General features: G+C 39.4%; 1 protein-coding gene across 2 annotated transcripts in view; it reads right to left on the minus strand.

The window, feature by feature from the left end:
- LOC126278553 (protein SYS1 homolog) overlaps positions 1-19,007 on the minus strand; it is a 41,320-nt gene that overhangs the window by 20,644 nt on the left and 1,669 nt on the right. The gene's annotated exons all lie outside the window — the stretch shown is intronic.

Consider the following 19,007-nt stretch of genomic DNA (forward strand, 5'->3'; position numbering starts at 1 on the left):
AAGATAGGAAGGTAGGGGTTAAGACACAGTCAGGGACAAGGACAAGGAGGGGGAAGGTTGGGGGAGAGGAGAAGGGGGCAGAGGAGAAGAGAGGAGGGGAGGGAGAGGAGAAGTGGGGGGAAGGGGGAGGTGGAAGGATTGTGAGAACACATAATGTGCTTGCAAGACTATTTCCACATGCATAGCTCAGAAAAATTTGTGCTCAAAGGTAGTTTCAAATGGCATGCTTAGTGAAGCAGCTGAAGTCATTTATGTTGTGGTGTACAACATGTTCGGAAACTAGGCGGTCCGTTTGTGGTTTGAAATAGTTCGGCTGTGATCATTCATGTGAGTAACCAGTTGGTTATTTGTTAAGCCAACATAGAATGTTGCACAGTAACTGCACCATAGCTGATGTACAACTAGGCTGCTTTCAAGTGTGGCCCTGCCTTTTAAGGGAGCAGGAATCACTGGAATAGGAATGGACAAATATATTCTGAATGTTGAGTAGGTGGATGTGTGTAAGATGTGTGTAAGATTTTTGGTAGGACATTCTTCATTGCTCTAGTTAATGCAATGTTCTGTTATGTATGCCTATGTGCCACATGTTAGTCTGTTAAAGGTGAGTGGTTGCATTTTTTGTATTTTATCTATTGTTCCATCCAGGGATTTCCAGTATTATTTAGCATGACCCACGTGTTAGTTATTTCAACAGAGAAATAGGGATAAGGGAACAAGGGGACAAATTTTAGCAACCATGGTGAACAATCTTATAGTAGATGACATGTTGACCAGCGTGTTCGGGTCTCACAAACATAGTTTTATTGTTTGGTAGATATGCCTACCACTATTTGTTATGAAGCCATTTAAATCTGTGATAAACCAGTATTTGGTTCAGGCAGACAAAGCATAAGGCTAGCTGTACACCATCATTTCAGGATCAGTAACACGATTTCACAATCAATGAATTTCATATAGACAAATAATCCATAGTTTCTTAGCAAGAATGTCCAGAAGTAAAACCATGGGCAACAGAATAAATTAGTTATGGAAATTTGTCAATAATTGAACAAATCCATCAAAGTTAAGTAGCATACGCTTACACAGTGGAATCTCGCATAGCGAGCATAACTTGTTCCGGAATCTTACTCGTAGTGTGAAACACTAATTAAGTGAAACAATTTATCCCATATAAAAAATTATTGTGAAATACAATAATGTGTTCCATGCTAAAAGTTTTGTCTTATTCATGCCATTTATTCAAGGAAATTATACACACACTACTATGCACTTTATTATTCATAATACATAACCTAATTCTTCTTCACTAGGAAGCTATCTATAGTCATTTGTTTCCGCTAATGCTTCAACACTCGGTGAAAATGCAAAAAAGCATTTTTGTCAAACTTGTAGTGCACATAGCCACTGCTTTATTGGGGTGATGATTTTCAATTGATGCAACCAATCCCCACACTTTCAGCATTTCTCTTATTGTGCCAGAAGACTGCTGCTTTGCTGTTAACTGCTTCTTCCTCCTCCTCTTTCTCTGAAGAATTCCTCTCCACAGCTTCCTGCTGTCACACTGCAAATCCATAAGCTCTTCAGTGGTCATTTCTTGGTTATGCTCTTCTACAAGCTCATCAATAACATTGTTATCAATTTCTAGTCCCAGGTTCTTGGCCAAAGACAATCTCATCGACTTCAGGCTCCACAGGTACTGACACAAATGCCTCAGAGTCACATTCGACAAAGCACTGTGGCTAAAGCTTCTTCCAAGCAGATGTGAGAGTACTTTTGGTGACCCCTTTCCAAGCCTCACTGATCATCTTGTTGCAGGCACTGATGTTGAGGTGATATTTCCAAAACTCTCTGAGAGTGAGATTGGTAGCTTCAGTCAACTTAAGGCAATGCTTAAAGAGCACTTTAGTGTAGAACTTGAAGTTAGAAATACTGTGCTGGTCCATAGGCTGGAGTAATGGAGTAGTGTTGGGAGGCAGAAATTAGATTTTGATGAACTGAAATTCTTCTAGGAAGTACTCTTGTAGGCCTGGAGAACAGGCACAAGCGTTGTCCATAACAAGCAAGACATGGAGTGGCAGATTCATCTCAAGCAAATATTTTTTCACCAAAGAACCAAACACTTCATTGATCAAATCACAAAATAGATCACATGTCAGCCAAGCCTTGTTGTTGGACCTAAACATCACATTCAACCTGCTCTTCTGGACTTTACACTTCTTGAAGTATCATAAAGTTCCTGAATGGTAAACATGCAATGGTTTAATTTTCAAATTGTCACTTACATTGGTACAGAATAGCAGTGTAAGACAGTCTTTCATTGGCTTGTGACTAGAAAATACATTCTCCTCTGTTTTTATGAAGGTAAGCTTTGAAATCTTTTTCCACAATAGACCCATCTCATCACAATTACAAGCATGTTGCTGCAGATAACCCTCAGAATCTATGAGCATCTTGAAGTTGCCGATGAATTTCTCTGCTGCCTTTGTGTCGGAGCCAGCTGACGGTTGTTCTCTTAAACTCCTCAAACCACCCATGGCTTCCCTTAAACATTTATTTTGATGCTGATGATCCTGGCGTCTTCTTAACAAGGTCAGAAAAAATCATTCTTTCCTTCTCACAAATGATGTTCTTGTTAATAAATTGCTTTTCATTTATCCATGTAAGGAGCAACCTTTCGACATCGTCCAGAATAAGAAACCATAGTTTAGATACTCTTTCACTCCCTTAGGAGCATGTCTCTCCTTAATCTTGTAGTTGTTCTTGAGGATAGTGCAAATAGTTGATGTAGACAGACTACATATATGCATCATCAACACTCACATCTTGTTCGCATTTTTCGGTGATTTTATGTTTCATTTCTAAGGTCATTTTCTATCTCTCATGGTTGTCTTCTTGTGGCTTTATCTTCGCGGGCATTTCTATGAAGATTATTAAAAACATGCACACAAAAAAAACACAAGTTTAGAAAAATGTGTAATGACCAGCTGCACTAAGATGGTAGCAGAAGAAGCACTACATCCTGACTGGAGTATGTACTAAAGACATTGTTCATATGCTGGTGCTGAAAATGAAAGGTGTTCATACTGTTGAATATTTCCCCACTGCATGCGAACAGCTGGTGACGTCACTTCGAATCGTCGTCACTCATCAGGCGAAACATCGCTCATTAAGTCAGTAATTTTTTTACAATTTGTTTTGCTTGCTACATGAATTGTGCATTATGAGAGGAGCTCATTAAGCAAAGTTCTACAGTGCATCATTAAAGCAGATTATGCGACTGTATAAAGTTGTGTGTTAACTAGCCCTACCAGTCAAAATACACATTCAGTGAGGACGGTGTAGGGCTGAAAAGAGATTTGTTACTGGTACTCTGATTTGCTTATTCAATCTGAGTTATGGACAAATTTTAGGCACCTAATTCAACAGTGGCTTTTGTGAAATAAAATGCAAGGTAGATAGGTACATATAGAACCACAGTCTCAATCAGAGGAGTGAAGAACATCAGCAGACAAACTGTTCTGACATGATTAGAAATTTAAAAGTTTTGTAATAAATTGCTGTCACTGAACTCCAGAAAATGGTGCCACACTGTTCCAAACTTTGGAGTTGAGAGACGTAAGCAAATGGATTACAGGGATATGCTGCTGGACACAAACCAAGTGTCGCAGAATGGAATGCTTGCTATCTAATAAAGTGATTGAAAACGTATCATCAACACGATCTAAAGTAGGGGAAGGAATCAACTGATCCTATCGACATCAGATGTCGGCTTTGTCTTGTGATGTAATGATGCTGTGGTGTGTGAGGTCATATATGCACAAACAGGAAGACAAGAGAACAGTGACAATATTTCTTTGCAGCTCTGTTTTTCTTTGGACTGTAGAATGGAGTAACACACTGATCTATAGTACAGCCCTAGGTGTAGGTAAAATTGATAGGTGACTATTTGGTTGTGAGTTGGCCAAGTTGACAAATGCGAATACAAAATGTTAGTTGTGGCGAAATACAAATCTGCAGAGTAGCTCAAGGCATAGATCAGTCTGGAAGGTGACTTTTTAGCTGTGAGATGGTGAAGCAGCATCAAGGGCTTCAGTTAATCCAAAGAAACATGAAATAAAAACATTGTTTACAGCGTTTTTCAATATTTATTATAGCAGTCTCAACTGCATACAGTCACCCTTGGTAACTAGTTTCACATGTAATGATCACCTTCAAATGTAAAAATAAGGCATAAGATTTGATAGTGCATTACATTCAAGTGAAAAATTGAATCTGTTGTTCACCAGCAATCTCACTGAAATTTAAGTATTGTTTCTTACATCACAATGCAGTGTTCCAGTTCTCAACTTCATGACATTAGAATTGGCCTATTACTGTGCTGTGTGTTTGTATTAGGTAGTCACAAAACGGAAGGCCCTCAGAGAAGAACATTGTACGATGCTTCTGTCAAGTGTAAAGAAATTCTTTATGCTGAAAACTATGGTAAAAGGAGAGTGAGACGAGTTTAATGTAGCTTAAGGAAGAAAGAGAAATTGGCATTATTTGCAAGTAATGCTACTAGAAATAAATCCACTGGCCCTTGCAAAGGAAGACATCCTGATGCTGAAGTAAAATTTTTGGAATTCATCCATGAATTGAGAAAGAATGGGAAACCTGTGACTAGTGACACCATAAGGAATGAATCAAAACAGGTGGTTGCAGTTGTTAACACACCAAGGCAAGACCAGCTTCTAAATGCATGGGAACTCTGTCCTTGTGGGCTTTCTAAGCTACCATCAATGCTTTGCCTTGATGCATTTCATGATCATCTCACTGATGATGTAAACAAAGAAGCCTAGCCGGTGCCCTTGTTATTATTCCTGGAAGAATGACTCCTGTGTTACAACCTCTGAACATTACTATAAACAAACATTTGAAACGTTATGTTCAGGAACACTAAAAATTTTTGTATGAGCCAACCTGTGACCAACTCCAAAAGGAAAAATTAAGCATGCTGCACTCCACATTATGGCATACTGGGTTTTGGCTGCCTGGAAAGGCATCACTAACCACAAAATTCCAGAAATGGATGGCAGTGAAGATGATGTGCTCTAGAATGACACTGAGGATGATGGGGGAAAAAGGAAATTAATCTGTTCCGGATGTAGACTCCTCTGAGGATATCAGTAATGATGACATTATTGAATAACGACTAATAATGCCTGTAATTTACAGTATGTTTGTTTGCATGTCATGTAGGTAATCAAATTAGGCATTCATTTTTAATACTGGCTGTGTCATTTAAGACTGGATCACTTAAAATTTGATGATGTTTTGATATTTCATATATACAACCATTGTTGTGCAAAATAAGTTTAGCCTACCAGTGATGCAACAATGAAGTCTTTTTTTATGATTTTAATCTTTAAAATTGGGGTGCACATTACATTTGATGGCACATTAGTTTCATGTAAATACAATAGCTATTTCAGTGGCAAACAGATGGGAAAAAAATTAAAAAAATTTAATTGTACTTAAATTTACAGGTAACAGATTGACAATATTTAAAATCCATAAAATTGTATCTGATTAGTCAAAGGGTGGAAAGTCAAAACTATTTAAAAAATAACATAATCAAAGCTGTAAGAAACTGCTAACAACATGAAAGTATGATTGTGGCAACATTACATGGTGACTAGCAATTTACTAAATTACTATGCACCATAGAGGTCAATGTGTCATGGATGATGGAGAGCAGAGGGAGAAAGGTGGGAAGACAAGAGGAAAAAAATACTGACTGTGTGCAATATTGAAATGTAACATAGAACTGTTTAAATGTCATAATACTAGTAATTTAAAATTAAGAAGCAATTTAAGTAATTATGCTAACATTAATACATGAAACTTTTTTTCACTTTATAATTAAATCCACTCATTCTGCCTGTAACCATGCTGCCAGAAAGTGTGGTGAGCTACTAAGGTGGTATTTTACTAAGTGAGGCTTTAGCAATGTTGGAGACTTTCTGCTGACTGGCCCATCTGAGTATGTCAATAAAAATCTTGAAGAACATTGAATTCTGGAAGATACATTGAGGTTCGGGTATGTAATCTGGTTTTTTCAAATGATATCTGCATATTTCAAGTTCTTACAAAATGTTTTAAAAAAGTCCTTTAGGCATAGCATGTAAAATTTCAAGATGGGTGACCCTAGGTCCTCCCTAGTGTTTACTATCAGTTAAATGATCTTCAGATGATGTGTTATTACTCTCTACTACAATTTGTTCTTTAACTTGGGTCTCAAAAGTTCTACCTGTCTGATCCATATACTGTTTATGACAGTTGTTGCAATTAATCTTATAAGCACCCAATGGACTAAATTTACAACTTAATTTATTTGTATCATGTTTGAGCTTAAAACAAAGTGTTTTTTTTTATGCAGAAGCCTACTCTCAAACCAGTTTTCTGAAACTCTTGTGCTACCATATCTAACATCCATCCTCTCTGTTCTATAGACACAAACACAGCTTTTTGCACTTGTATCTGTTCTCCGTATGAGCTCTGTCTTAATTTTTTGAAACATTTTAGTGACTACTGTAGCCTCGTAACCATAACTTATAGGAATCTGCTTGAGAATGAGCATTTCTTTTCCTCTGTTTTGTTTATTTAATGGTAGCTTAGGCAATCTGCTAACTAAGTAACAAAAATATGCCATTGTTATAAACAGTATGGTCAATATTCAATGGGTATGACAAGGATGTCTAGTAAACAATTGGCTCTAAAATGCATATCTTATGGACTATGAGCACTACTACATCTTCAATTCTGTGGAACGCATCTCTCCTACTGAGTAAGTGCCTGTAGCTATTAAAGTTTGTGTTTTAGAGTCCATGCTCAATGGACATTTTTTTCCTTATTTAGATTCATTCCATCTCCTCCCAATATAAGGAAAGCAAAGAGCTCACAGTAAAAGACATTCATTTCACAGTATCAAAGTTGTAGTTGTGCTCAGAGTTCTTAAAGTATGGATTCTAGAGCCTATGTTTACTAGACTATTTTGTTCGAACAATTGTTCCTGTTGTATCCTTAAATACTGACCATTCCTCCTCAGAAGCCTCGTATTGTTGGATGCCATGATGTAGAAGCTAGAATGGCGCAAGTGGGTTTCCTGTAAATGCTTCACTGACAATTACATCAAAGAAACAGATTAGGTGCCCCTTTAGGTTCATGTTCAACACTAAATTTAACTCTGGGCTGAAAAGCACTAACCTTCACATATTTCATTCTTTAAATAACAGATTGCTTAAGCAAACTTTTGGAGAGCAAGATAGGAAACTGAAAAGACCAGTATTATCCAAGTTGCTATAAGTAATGGTTACAAGATGGAAGTGGTCTTTTGAGAAAGAGAAAAAGAAAGAGAGAGAGAGAGAGAGAGAGAGAGAGAGAGAGAGAGAGAGAGAGAGAGAGAGGAGGGGCAGAGCACATGCAGGAAACAGCTACTATTGCTTTAAAAGAGGAACATCAAGCAGAAAAATTTATCTACAAGCCTATAGAATACAAAGGAAGGATGTCATACAACAGCACAAAGAGTTTCTGGCTAACAGACGAAGAACAGACTTTTGCATAAGTGATACTCTTTGTTTTAAGCTAAAATGATACAAAGTAACCAATTCGAAATGAATTTGCTGAAAACAAATATCTTGGCATTTGTTGTGTGAGATATAGATGCACTACCTATTAGTGCCATGCGAAAATTTTTGCCAAGGATTCGAACCTGGATTTCCAACACATGATGGTCAGTTGTCTTAACCACTTCAGCTATTCGGGAAGTGAAGATGTCTATAGAATAGAGAGGAACAATGTCAGATACGGCACTGCATCAGTTTCAGAAAACCAGCTCCCAATTGGGCAAAAACTGGGCATTTGCACAAATGAAACTTTTCGTTTTAAGCTAAAACATGATACAAATAAATCAAGTTGTAAAGTTAGTGCATTGGTTGCTTATAAGATTGAGTGCAACAACTGTTACAAACAGTATATAAGTTGGACAAGTAGAAGTTTTGAGGCCCAGTTTAGAGAATACACTAGACTATAAAATAATAAGGCAGCATTGAAGATAAACTGACAGAAACTTAACACTATGTTGGAGCAACAGACATGTATCTTGAAGTTTTACAAACAATGCTTAATGGCTGTCTTTGAACATCTTGCAAGAACTTGAAATACACACATGAAAAAAAATTCTGCATCACCTCAGTTCCAAGAGTTCTGGAACCCGAAGAGAAAATTGGAACAGAGATAACATAAACATCATTGCTGCCCTTTTTATAGCTCATGAAAACCACACATTGCATGTTGCACCAACATACACTGAGACCTTCAGATGTGGTCCAGACTGCTGTACACACCGGTACCTCTAATACCTAGTAGCACGTCCTCTTGCATTGATGCATGCCTGTATTCATTGTGGCTTACTATCTACAAGCTCATCAAGGCACTGCTGGTCCAGATTGTCCCACTCCTCAATGGAGATTTGGCGTAGATCCCTCAGAGTGGTTGGTGGCCCACGTCGTCCATAAACAGCCCTTTTCAATCTATACCGGGCATGCTGACAGGCTTCACATCTGGAGAACATGCTGGATGCTCTAGTTGAGTGATGATGTTATCCTGAAGTAAGTCGTTCAGAAGATGTGCGCGATGGGAGCATGGATTGTTGTCCATGAAGATGAATGCCTCACCAAAATGCTGCCGATATGGTTCCACTATCAGTCGGAGGATGGCATCCACGTATCGTGCAGCCATTACAGCACCTTCCATGACCACCAGTGGCATATGTCAGCCTCACATAATGCCACCCCAAAACAGTAGGGAACCTCCACCTTGCTGCAGTCGCTGGACAATGTGTCTACGGTGTTCAGCCTGACCTGGTTGCCTCCAAACATGTGTCCGATAATTGTCTGGTTAGGCATATGCAACACTCATTGGTTAAGAGAATGTGTTGCCTATTCTGAGCTGTCCAATTGGCATGTTGTTGGGCTCATCTGCATTGCACAGCATGGTGTCGTGGTTGCAAAGATGGATCTCGCCATGGACGTTGGGAGTGAAGCTGTGCATCATGTAGCCTCTTGCGTACAGTTTGAGTCGTAACACAATGTCCTATGGCTGCACGAAAAGAATTATTCCACATGGTGGCATTGCTTTCAGGGTTCCTCTGCCTTTCATTGCAGTACTAGTCCTTGGGCAGCCTGAGCGAGGCATGTCATTGACAGTTCCTGTCTCTCTGTATCTCCTCCATGTCTGAACAACATCAGTTTGGTTCACTCCGAGACGGACACTTACCTTGTTGAGAGCACTTCTTGGCACAAAGTAACAATGTGGATGTGATCAAACTGCGGTATTGACCATCTAGGCATGGTTGAAGTACAGAAAACGTGAGCCATGTACTCTTTCCTGGTGGAATGACTGGAATTGATCAGCTGTTGGACCCCCTCTGTCTAATAGGCACTGTTCATGCATGGTTGTTTACATCTTTGGGCAGGTTTAGAGACATCTCTGAACAGTCGAAGGGACTGTGTCTGTGATACAATATCCAAAGTCAGCATCTATCTACAGGAGTCCTGGAAACTGGGGTGATGCATAACTTTTTTTGATGTGTGTATATGGGTATAACAGAAGCGTCTGATTCCACCCCTCTCCTTTGGCCAATGACATCACCAATATGGCAGAAACGACCATTCACAGCAACTCCCATACTGCTTCTGTGACGTCATCAAGTAAACATGACAACAAACATGAAAATCGATCGAAAGTCTATCAAACAGATATTCCTCCAAAAATATAATTAAACTAATGGGACAAGCGGGGGGAAATTGGGTTTTTTTGGGTGGGGACAAACTAAATATAAACACACACCACTACACCAAATGACACAAAACACTAAAATAACAAGACCCCAAAACCTCCCCAAATTCCACTACACACAAAAATCCACTGGAATCGATCGCTTCCCTTGACCTATCTAGGTCGTGCGTGCGACTATTTGCAAACGAGACTCAAAAAGTTGCATTATCTCTCGTGACAATAGGTTTTCCATCATTAACATTTCACAGTTTGCGACAGCCTCATAGATCTAATAAATGCTAGACACATTTACTTTATCCAGTGCACTATCCCCACGTGCAGGACAGTGGGAAATGGCTCTATTTCATGACTGGGACCATCCATTTTAGTTCCTTGAACCATGAATTCCCAAGCCTACCAAACAACACTGGACATATTCTTTGCTGCTGCACTGTGGCAATAATTGAGAAGTAGATGTTTTAATAGAGCCTATATATCCTTAGGTCCCAGAGGCTGGAGCTGATGTAAGTAAACTGTTCCGAGAGTGTGACCATGTCATACTACAAAAGACTCCAGCACTTCAACTTCCCTTCATTGCACTTCCCTGCATTTGTTACCACAAGACAGTGACAAATATTATTAATGTGTACGGTGTTGAAAGGGCTGCCATGCTTTATTGATCACAAAGTTAATTTGATTCTATTGTGCAGTGAAGCAGAAGACACTGCTGCCACAATACCAGGATGTGTATCACAATGCCATGTGCTTTCACTTTTGATGTTTAATGCTCTACTTGACAGGGGTGTTCCTTAGTTAATGAAAAAATTATATTGACATGGACACAAAGCATTAGAAGTATGTCCCATATCACTATAAAAGAATAAAGTATTATTGTGATCGAAAATATCATTTGGACAAAGTACAACAGAAATGGTGTTCAGAATTAATAAGATAACTACACACTATGTTGAATCCTTTTCCATTCTGGGGTTACTTGTACTCCAGGTCTTGGGGAAAAAACTGGCAAAGTAGAAATTCTTAAGAAGACATGGTCTCATTTGAATTCAGTTCCGAAAAGCATTTTTCCGAATCCACCAGCTTTGTCTGAAATCAAGCAAGCAAGCTTGGGCTGATCTTCTGATCACAGAAGCTTTCTAAAGGAAAGGAAGTTTATAGTTTAACGTCCTTTCAAAAATGCGGTCATTCGAGATGGAGCACAAGCTTGAGCCAGAGAAGAATGGCAAATGAAATTCACCATGCCCTTTTCAATGAAATCACCTTGGTATTTGCCACAGGAAAATCATGGAAAAACTAAATCTGGGAGGCTGACAATGCTTTGAGCTGTTGTCCTCCCAAATATGTGTTCAGTGAGAAGGTATTGACGTTAGTGAGAAGTGGAAAGACTTTAGGAATAAACATCCACCTTGGAACACGTATCTAATTCAAAACCCAATGAAGATGATTGTGGGGTTGATATTTTCATCGTGAATGATCAAGACTCAACCATATTCAAATAAGACAATGGAGATGTGGTCACATTCTGAAATGGGGTTACTTTGAAAATGCTGCATATGAAAATGTTCCAGAGGAACACCCAGAAAGACATATTGTGGGAACTGCCCACTTTACATTTTCAAAAGTGGTCTGAAAGACATGCACGAATTGACACTAAGTGTTATGACCTGATTGACAAACTTAAACACCAAACTGTAAATATGTTATCAACGTATATGTATGTGTTTTGTAATGATGATAACAACAACACAAATGCATGCGCGCGCGCGCGCACACCCACACACACACACACACACACACACACACACACACACACAGAGGGGGAGAGAGGGAGAGAGAAAACAGGCAGAATATGGCCAGAGAAAGAACTGGAAGTACCCATAAACCAGCCAACAAGGAGACAGTCCAACCAGATTAACCAAGATTTGGAAGGAAGACAATCAAAACAGAGCCAGGGCATTATGGAGGATGTCTTTCAAAACAGAGCAAAGTGGAGAGCAATAAATCACCAGATGCAAAGAGATGATCAAGATGATGAACCAGAAAGCTAAGTTCTTAGTAAATTAATTATGATCCATTCCTAGCTAATCAGCAATCAGCTAAAAGATATAACATAGAGGTTCATTTCTGCAAATGAGATATTACTGAGTCAATAAACCATTCTGTATCTACAGTAATACTGAAGAATAAGATGCAAGTATATGCTTCGATCAGTGACACTATCAATGAGTATGGTGGCCTCACACAATCACTTATATTTTACCTGTCAAAGCACTAAGTCTCTCATGGGAATATAAGGGCTCTGATGGGGCTATTCTTGTTATTACTGCTTTCAAACAATAAAAAACTGAAAATGACATATCACAGTGGGAAACTAAGGATTTTGATCAAGGATGTCTACATAAATACACTGCATGATAAAAAGAAGTGAAACACCCAGAAGACATGAGTAGATATCAAAGTAACTTTGTACGCTGCACATCATTGGTGAGTGTGTAAATGATTACAGTTGTAATTCCCTGTGACAGATAGAATGCCCACCGGAGTGGATACATGAAGTTCATGCTTAGTGTTGTCACCATATCTGGTAGGATATATAAGAGTTGTGAAGAGCATAAGATTTTCAGTGATCACAGAGTGAAGATGCAGCACATTTGTGTGAGACAACGTTATCAGCACCTGATGAGTTTAAAAGGGACCTCATTGTGGGTCTCCAATCAGCCGGTTGACTGAATTGTACAACATCAAGATTTTTGGGGCATTTGGATGTGATAGTGGCCCAATGTGGACTCCATGGGAACATGAGGGCAGGCATACTTGTTATAAGACTCTGGTTGACCACATCTGACAATCAGAAGGAAGGATCACAGTATTGTGCACCACGCAGATCACAACTTTTCACATCTGGCGTCACATCTTGTTAACAAGTAATGGACTGCCTGCAACAATCTGTGTCAGATTTTTGGAGGCATTGAAGTGTTATGCCTTGCGTCATGTTGCAGACAGTCATAGGGCATGACATAAGGTCATGTTCAGTGCGTATAATAGTGACTTGGGGAGAGGTCCCATTCTTCCAATTATTTGGAGAGGTATTGTGGTGTTACTCCTGATGTTACACTGTGGGGAGCCATAGCACATGACATTAGGTCATAGTCAGTAAGTATAACAGTGGCCTGGTGAGAGGTCTTATACTTCCATTTTTTTTGGAGAGCCGCTCTGACGTTACTCCTGGCATCATGCTGCGGCTGCTTCAATTATTTCTTTTTTTCTCCAGGCAATGTACAAACTCTCAACCAAACTGTCATCTTCCAATCTAATTTGGACTCCACTAAAAGTCAGTCCATCATCACAACCTTCATTTTCAAAAACTAGCTGTTGCCGTGATAAATTTGTTGGTTTCACCAACTCTCAGCTGAAGTATCACCACCTAATTTGGACTACAATTTTAGCATGCTAAGATTGAGTCCATCAACAGAACATTCTTCAAAATACAGACAGGCACTACTGTGATCTTCAACAGACCATTATAGTCACCATGTAAGATAACTATGTCCCAAATTCTTACACGGAGGCTACAAGGAAACTGTGTAACTTCAATTACTCAATAAATCAGTAAAATCTAAAGGCCACAAGTTCAACTAAATACTTAGGAATTACAATTATGAGAGTACTGCCAGGTGGTCTGGCATCCTTACAAGATAGGATCAACAGACTTGATCGAGAAAGATCAAAGAAGAGCAGCACATTTTAAATTATCAAGAAATAGGGGAGAGAGTGTCACGGACATGATAAAAGATTTGGGGGTCACCAGAAGGGTCCAATAACACGCGTCGGCTTTGACCCGTGATGTAAGTCTGTTGTGGTGTGTGACGCCACGCCGGCGCAAAGTTTAGTTTGTGAGTGTCGCGTGTATGTAGATGTCTTGTTGTGTTGTTGGTGGTGCTCTCTGGTGGTGTGTCTGTAGGTTGCAGATAGCGTTTTGTTGTTCATTTAGTGTGTGCTTGTGATGTGTTTGTAGGTGGCGTGTCGTTGCGGTTTGGTGGTGCTCTCTGGTGGGGTTTGTGGGTTGTGTGGTGTGTGTCTTATTTGGTTCATTTGAGTTGTTGACGTTGTCAGCCATTGTTCTGCTTGTAAGTGAAGATTGGTGGTGTATTGTGCAGTGAGCTGATGGTTTAATCTTTGTTTTATTTTATAGTAATGTAGTGTTGTATGAGGGTTGTCGTGTTTGAATTTTTGAGATCACTTTTTTTGTCTTTAGGAATGGATAAACTGAACAGTTTTCGGCTGTGGGGAATGATGGGTGACACAGCTATGTCACTCATTACGTTTTTGCAGCTCTTTGGACTATTGGCTGAGCTAGTGAAGTGCTCTGCGTGCAGAGAATATATGAAGTTGATGAAAGTTTCGGTGTCTCGGGTGCTATATGTGGAGGTGCCGGCGTGACAATGTTTGGCGCTCCATTCGCCTGGGTGCCTGGTTCGAGAAATCTACATTGGGCATGCATGAAATTGTTTTGTTGAGTTATTTTTGTTGTCAGTCCTCACACGGTTTTTGTGCACATGAGGTGGGTGTGAGTGAGTGACGGTCCTTGATTGGTATTCTTTTTGTTGGGAGATCTGTTCAGAGTATATTAAATACAGGGATAAGTTGGGTGGGCCTGGAGTAAATGTTGAGATTAATGAGTCACATTTTGATAGAAGGAAGTACGGAAGGGGTAAGCCTGTGGTTGATTTATGGGTGTGGGGGGGCTGTGGTATCGGGGTCTAGTTGTTCTGAGTGTGTGTTTAGGGCTTTGGAAAATCGTACCAAGAGGAAGTTAGTGGGGTTGATTCAAGATTATGTAGAACAAGGTACTACAGTAGTGTCTGATGGATTTGCGTCTTATAGTGGGTTGGGTCGGGAGGGTTACAAGCATCTGATTGTTAATCATAATGCAGATTTCAAGAATCATGATAGTGGGGCCTGTACAAATACTATAGAGGTTTTGGGGGGCTGTTAAATCTGTAATAGGGAGGGGGGAAGAGGAGATCTTCCAACCTTCTGGCTCATTTTAATGAGTACTGTTGGCGGAAGAGGGTCCCTGAGGGATACTGTATTTGTAGGGTTTTCTTAAGGGCTGTTAGTAAGATGAACAGGCCCAGAGTTGTGGGTTAGTGAGTAGTGAGGTTGTGGCGGGGGAGGGGGGGGGGGGGGGGGAGGGCGGGGTTGGCAGTGGCAAGGGGGGGGGGGGTGTTGGTAAGGTTTCACGGGGAGGAAGGTGGGTGATGGTTGTGGATTTTTGTTTTTCTATGGAGGATTCATTTTGTTGTAGTTGTTTTTTTTAGTTGTAGACTGAATGGTTATTTTTACTTTGTTTTGGATAGTTTTTTTTTTTGGGGGGGGGGGGGGGGAGTGGTTGGTAAGTGTGTTTAGTTGTCATTTTTTCTGTGTGTGTGTGTGTGTGTGTGTGTGTGTGTGTGTGTGTGTGTGTGTGAGAGAGAGAGAGAGAGAGAGAGAGAGAGAGAGAGAGAGAGAGAGAGAGATTGTGGTGTTCGATCTAGTAGGCAGCCCCGTAGCTTTCATGTGGTGAGTTTTGGTTTTCTTTTTCTTCATGTTTTTATCTGGTTAGATGACTAGTGGATCGTGCGTCGGGGGGTTGTGTTGCTGTTATTGGTGAGTTGGTTTTGTGTGTTGTTGTTGACCCTGTGAGGTTAAGGGAAGTGTTCGATTGCAGATTTGGTGTTTTCTTGTGGTTTTTGAGGAAGTGATGATTGTGGAAGTGGTTGTAGGTTTTGTGGTTTTTGAAGTGGTATCGATACTTTCCATTGACCTATATAGGTCAAGGGATATGTTTGATTCCAGATTTTGTGGTTTTTGAACTGGTGTTGATACTTTCTGTTGACCTATATAGGTCCAGATTTTGTGTTTTCTTGTGGTTTTTGAGGTAGTGATGATTGTGGATGTGGTTGTAGGTTTTGCAGTTTTTGAATTGGTATTGATACTTCCTATGTTACTTAAAAACCGTCTTGATTGCAAATATTTTTATTCATATGACCGGTTTCGGTTCATTCAGAACCATCTTCAGATCTGATATTTCAGTTACAGGAGTAACCCGTCCAAATCCAGCAGTTTTCACATGCTACGTCACATGTGACATGTGAAACCGGTCATATGAATAAAAATATTTGCAATGAAGACGGTTTTTAAGTAACATTATAATTTCACTGATTGCTGTTGATCCATAAGACATTATGTCTGTTTTTGCATCGATACTTCCTGTTGAACTGTATAGGTCAAGGGAAGTGTTTGGTTCCAGATTTGGTGTTGTATTGTGGTTTTTGAGGTAGTGATGATTGTGGAAGTGGTTGTAGGTTTTGCAGTTTTTGAATTGGTATCAATACTTCCTGTTGAACTGTATAGGCCAAGGGAAGGAACCAGATCTGGTGTTTTCTTGTGGTTTTTGAGGTAGTGATGATTGTGGAAATGGTTTTAGGTTTTGTGGTTTCTGAATTCGTACTGATACTTTCCACTGACCTATATAGGTCAAGGGAAGCGTTCGATTCCAGATTTGGTGTTTTCTTGTGGTTTTTGAGGTAGTGATGATTGTGGAAATGGTTGTAGGTTTTGTGGTTTCTGAATTGGTACTGATACTTTCCATCGACCTATATAGGTCAAGGGATGTGTTTGATTCCATTGGATATTGTTTGTAGTTGATTTTGCGAATGTTATGGTTGGTTTATTTTACCGGTTTTATCATTTGGTTTAGGAGTGTGTGTTTGTTACAAGTTTGTCCCCACCCAAAAACCCGCAATTTACCCCGCTTGTCCCGTGAGATTCATTATAATATCGGAGGAATATGTATTTGATGGTTTTTCAATCTATTTTCAAGTTTGATGTCATGTTTACATAATGACGCCATACTCGCAATATGGGAGTTGTTGTGAATGATCGTTTCCGCCATATTGGTGACGTCATTGGTCAAAGCTGATGGGTGGAATCTGATGTTCCCATAAACCCAGATTTGGAGTGAACATCAGTAAAACGAAAGCATTTTTTGTTGCGGTGGAATCTTCTCACAAAATTCACCACATTTTTCTTCCGGATGCAAAAATATTTTTGTTGGCGATGGCCTGCATGGGAAGAAATAATTATCATAATAAAATAAGGGAAATCAGAGCTCGCACAGAAAGATACAGGTGCTTGCTTTTTCTGCACACTGTTATTGTGAAGGTGGTTTGATGAACCCTCTGCCAGTCACTTAAATGTGATTTGCAGAGTATTTTTGTAATTGTATGTGAAATTACATTCATTGTAACCAGATCATTGGCACAACTAACTGCAGTTCATTATTTGAAAATTTTCAGCTATTAATCTTGATAAAGTTTTTCGACCATCCAACAATAAGGAAACCAAGCATAAGAAAGGCAGTGGACCTTTATTCTATGTTCACAAGCAATGTGTCAGTATTTGGTTATGAGTTATTTCCAGAAATCCTGAGAGAGTTTAATACCCAGAAGAACTCCACTACTTCGTTCATCTTCCTGACTAGAGTGTGATGGTGGGAGGCACTCCCTCTCCTGAAATTTTGATTGTGGTGACAGACTGACTGTAGTGTACCCTGAGTTCTAAGTTAGGTTTGAAAGTGTTAATTTGGTTGTAGGTGGCAAAGCCAATGAATGTGAAGCAAGGATGTGGTAACAACAATCTGCAGTGTAGCCTGCTTCCTATGTTAGCACTATATAAAACACTTTTTGTTATAACAACAAAAACTGTGTTCAAAAGCATTATTCAATGAAGAAGTCTCAAAATTGAACTGGTCCACTAGGTAATGTTTACCTTTCTGAAGCCATTTAGGAAGTTGTGAACATTTTGGTGGTTTTATCTAATTTGTATTTTAATGCTTTAAACAATGTAAAAAAAACCTCTGACAAGTCAAACCTGGATGTTAAACAGGGATCTGACCAATCCCCAATAATTAAAAAAGGCTCAGACACCTTAATCATTGTACCTCACTCTGTCTCTTGCCACCAGGTAATTTTTTTGTGTAAAACATCATACCTTTACACTCCAATTATAATCAATTTATTGTTGACATTTCAGCAAGTCGAGTAGTATGTAAGGCCCAACCAAGTGTAGTTCATTCTCGAGCACTGTGGCTCACTGTGTTGCCTGCTGTGCAGATATGCGGAATGTCTTGTGAAATGCAGCTGTCTGTATGCTGGAAATACTGCTATCCCCCCCCCCCCCCCCCCCCCACACACACACAGCTGCAATTTATCAATCACAAAGTAACTTTATTCAAAACTGCTTGATTGGTGCCTTGTTTCAACACAAGTCATTTTGTATTGATATTAAATCTTGAAGTTTTGAAGAGGGAATCACAAAACTAACTAAACCACTGGAAGGATTTTCCTACATATTTTTGGTCACACACGGTAGATCTGCAATCCTTAGGTAAAATAAGATTTAAACACACATGTATATACAAATGGACTACAATACAGACTTTGCAAAATGTAATGAATCTCATTGGAACCACATTGTTTAAAAAGTGTGTTCCACACTTTGCCTAAAAGTGTAAATAAATTTATGGAGCTCTTAATATAAATCTCGAGAAAGCTTTCTTTCAAATATGTGACAGCTAACATCCACACTGGAGGTGGTACACTCTGGCTTTCTTCCAGTATTTAACTTACTTAAGCAGCTAATTATTAACAGTTTAACATGAACTCTGAGTCACAACTTCATTTGAAATTTTCCATATATACTAATCATTGCCAGAGGCGAAAGAAACAATAACTGCCAGAAGAAAATCTCTCTGGATTGACTGAATATTGAATCTTTATTGTCTACTAAATGAGTCACATTTACTTCATATACACAGCTGTAACAATAATGCAACTATGTCCAATACCTTTCCAGAATGAAAACAGTCAGTGCACAAATGAAATAATCTTGTGGGGCTATCATCTCCCATAATGTCAGAGAGAAAGCTACAGTCTAGCAGTTTTCTTAAGATTTATTTAGTGTTACTTAAAAATGCAACAGCATATTCCTATGTGGTCAAGTAGGGATAGTGAATCTCACCGCTGGTTTTGACTGGTGATATGACAGAACATATGTGGACTGAAGACTGGTGTGACTGATCTACAGCTCAGTCCCAGAGCTACATTAAGTGGGAAGACTGTAAGTATGGC

Source organism: Schistocerca gregaria, chromosome 6 (assembly GCF_023897955.1).
Source record: "Schistocerca gregaria isolate iqSchGreg1 chromosome 6, iqSchGreg1.2, whole genome shotgun sequence".
In the NCBI taxonomy this organism is placed as follows: Eukaryota; Metazoa; Arthropoda; class Insecta; order Orthoptera; family Acrididae; genus Schistocerca; species Schistocerca gregaria.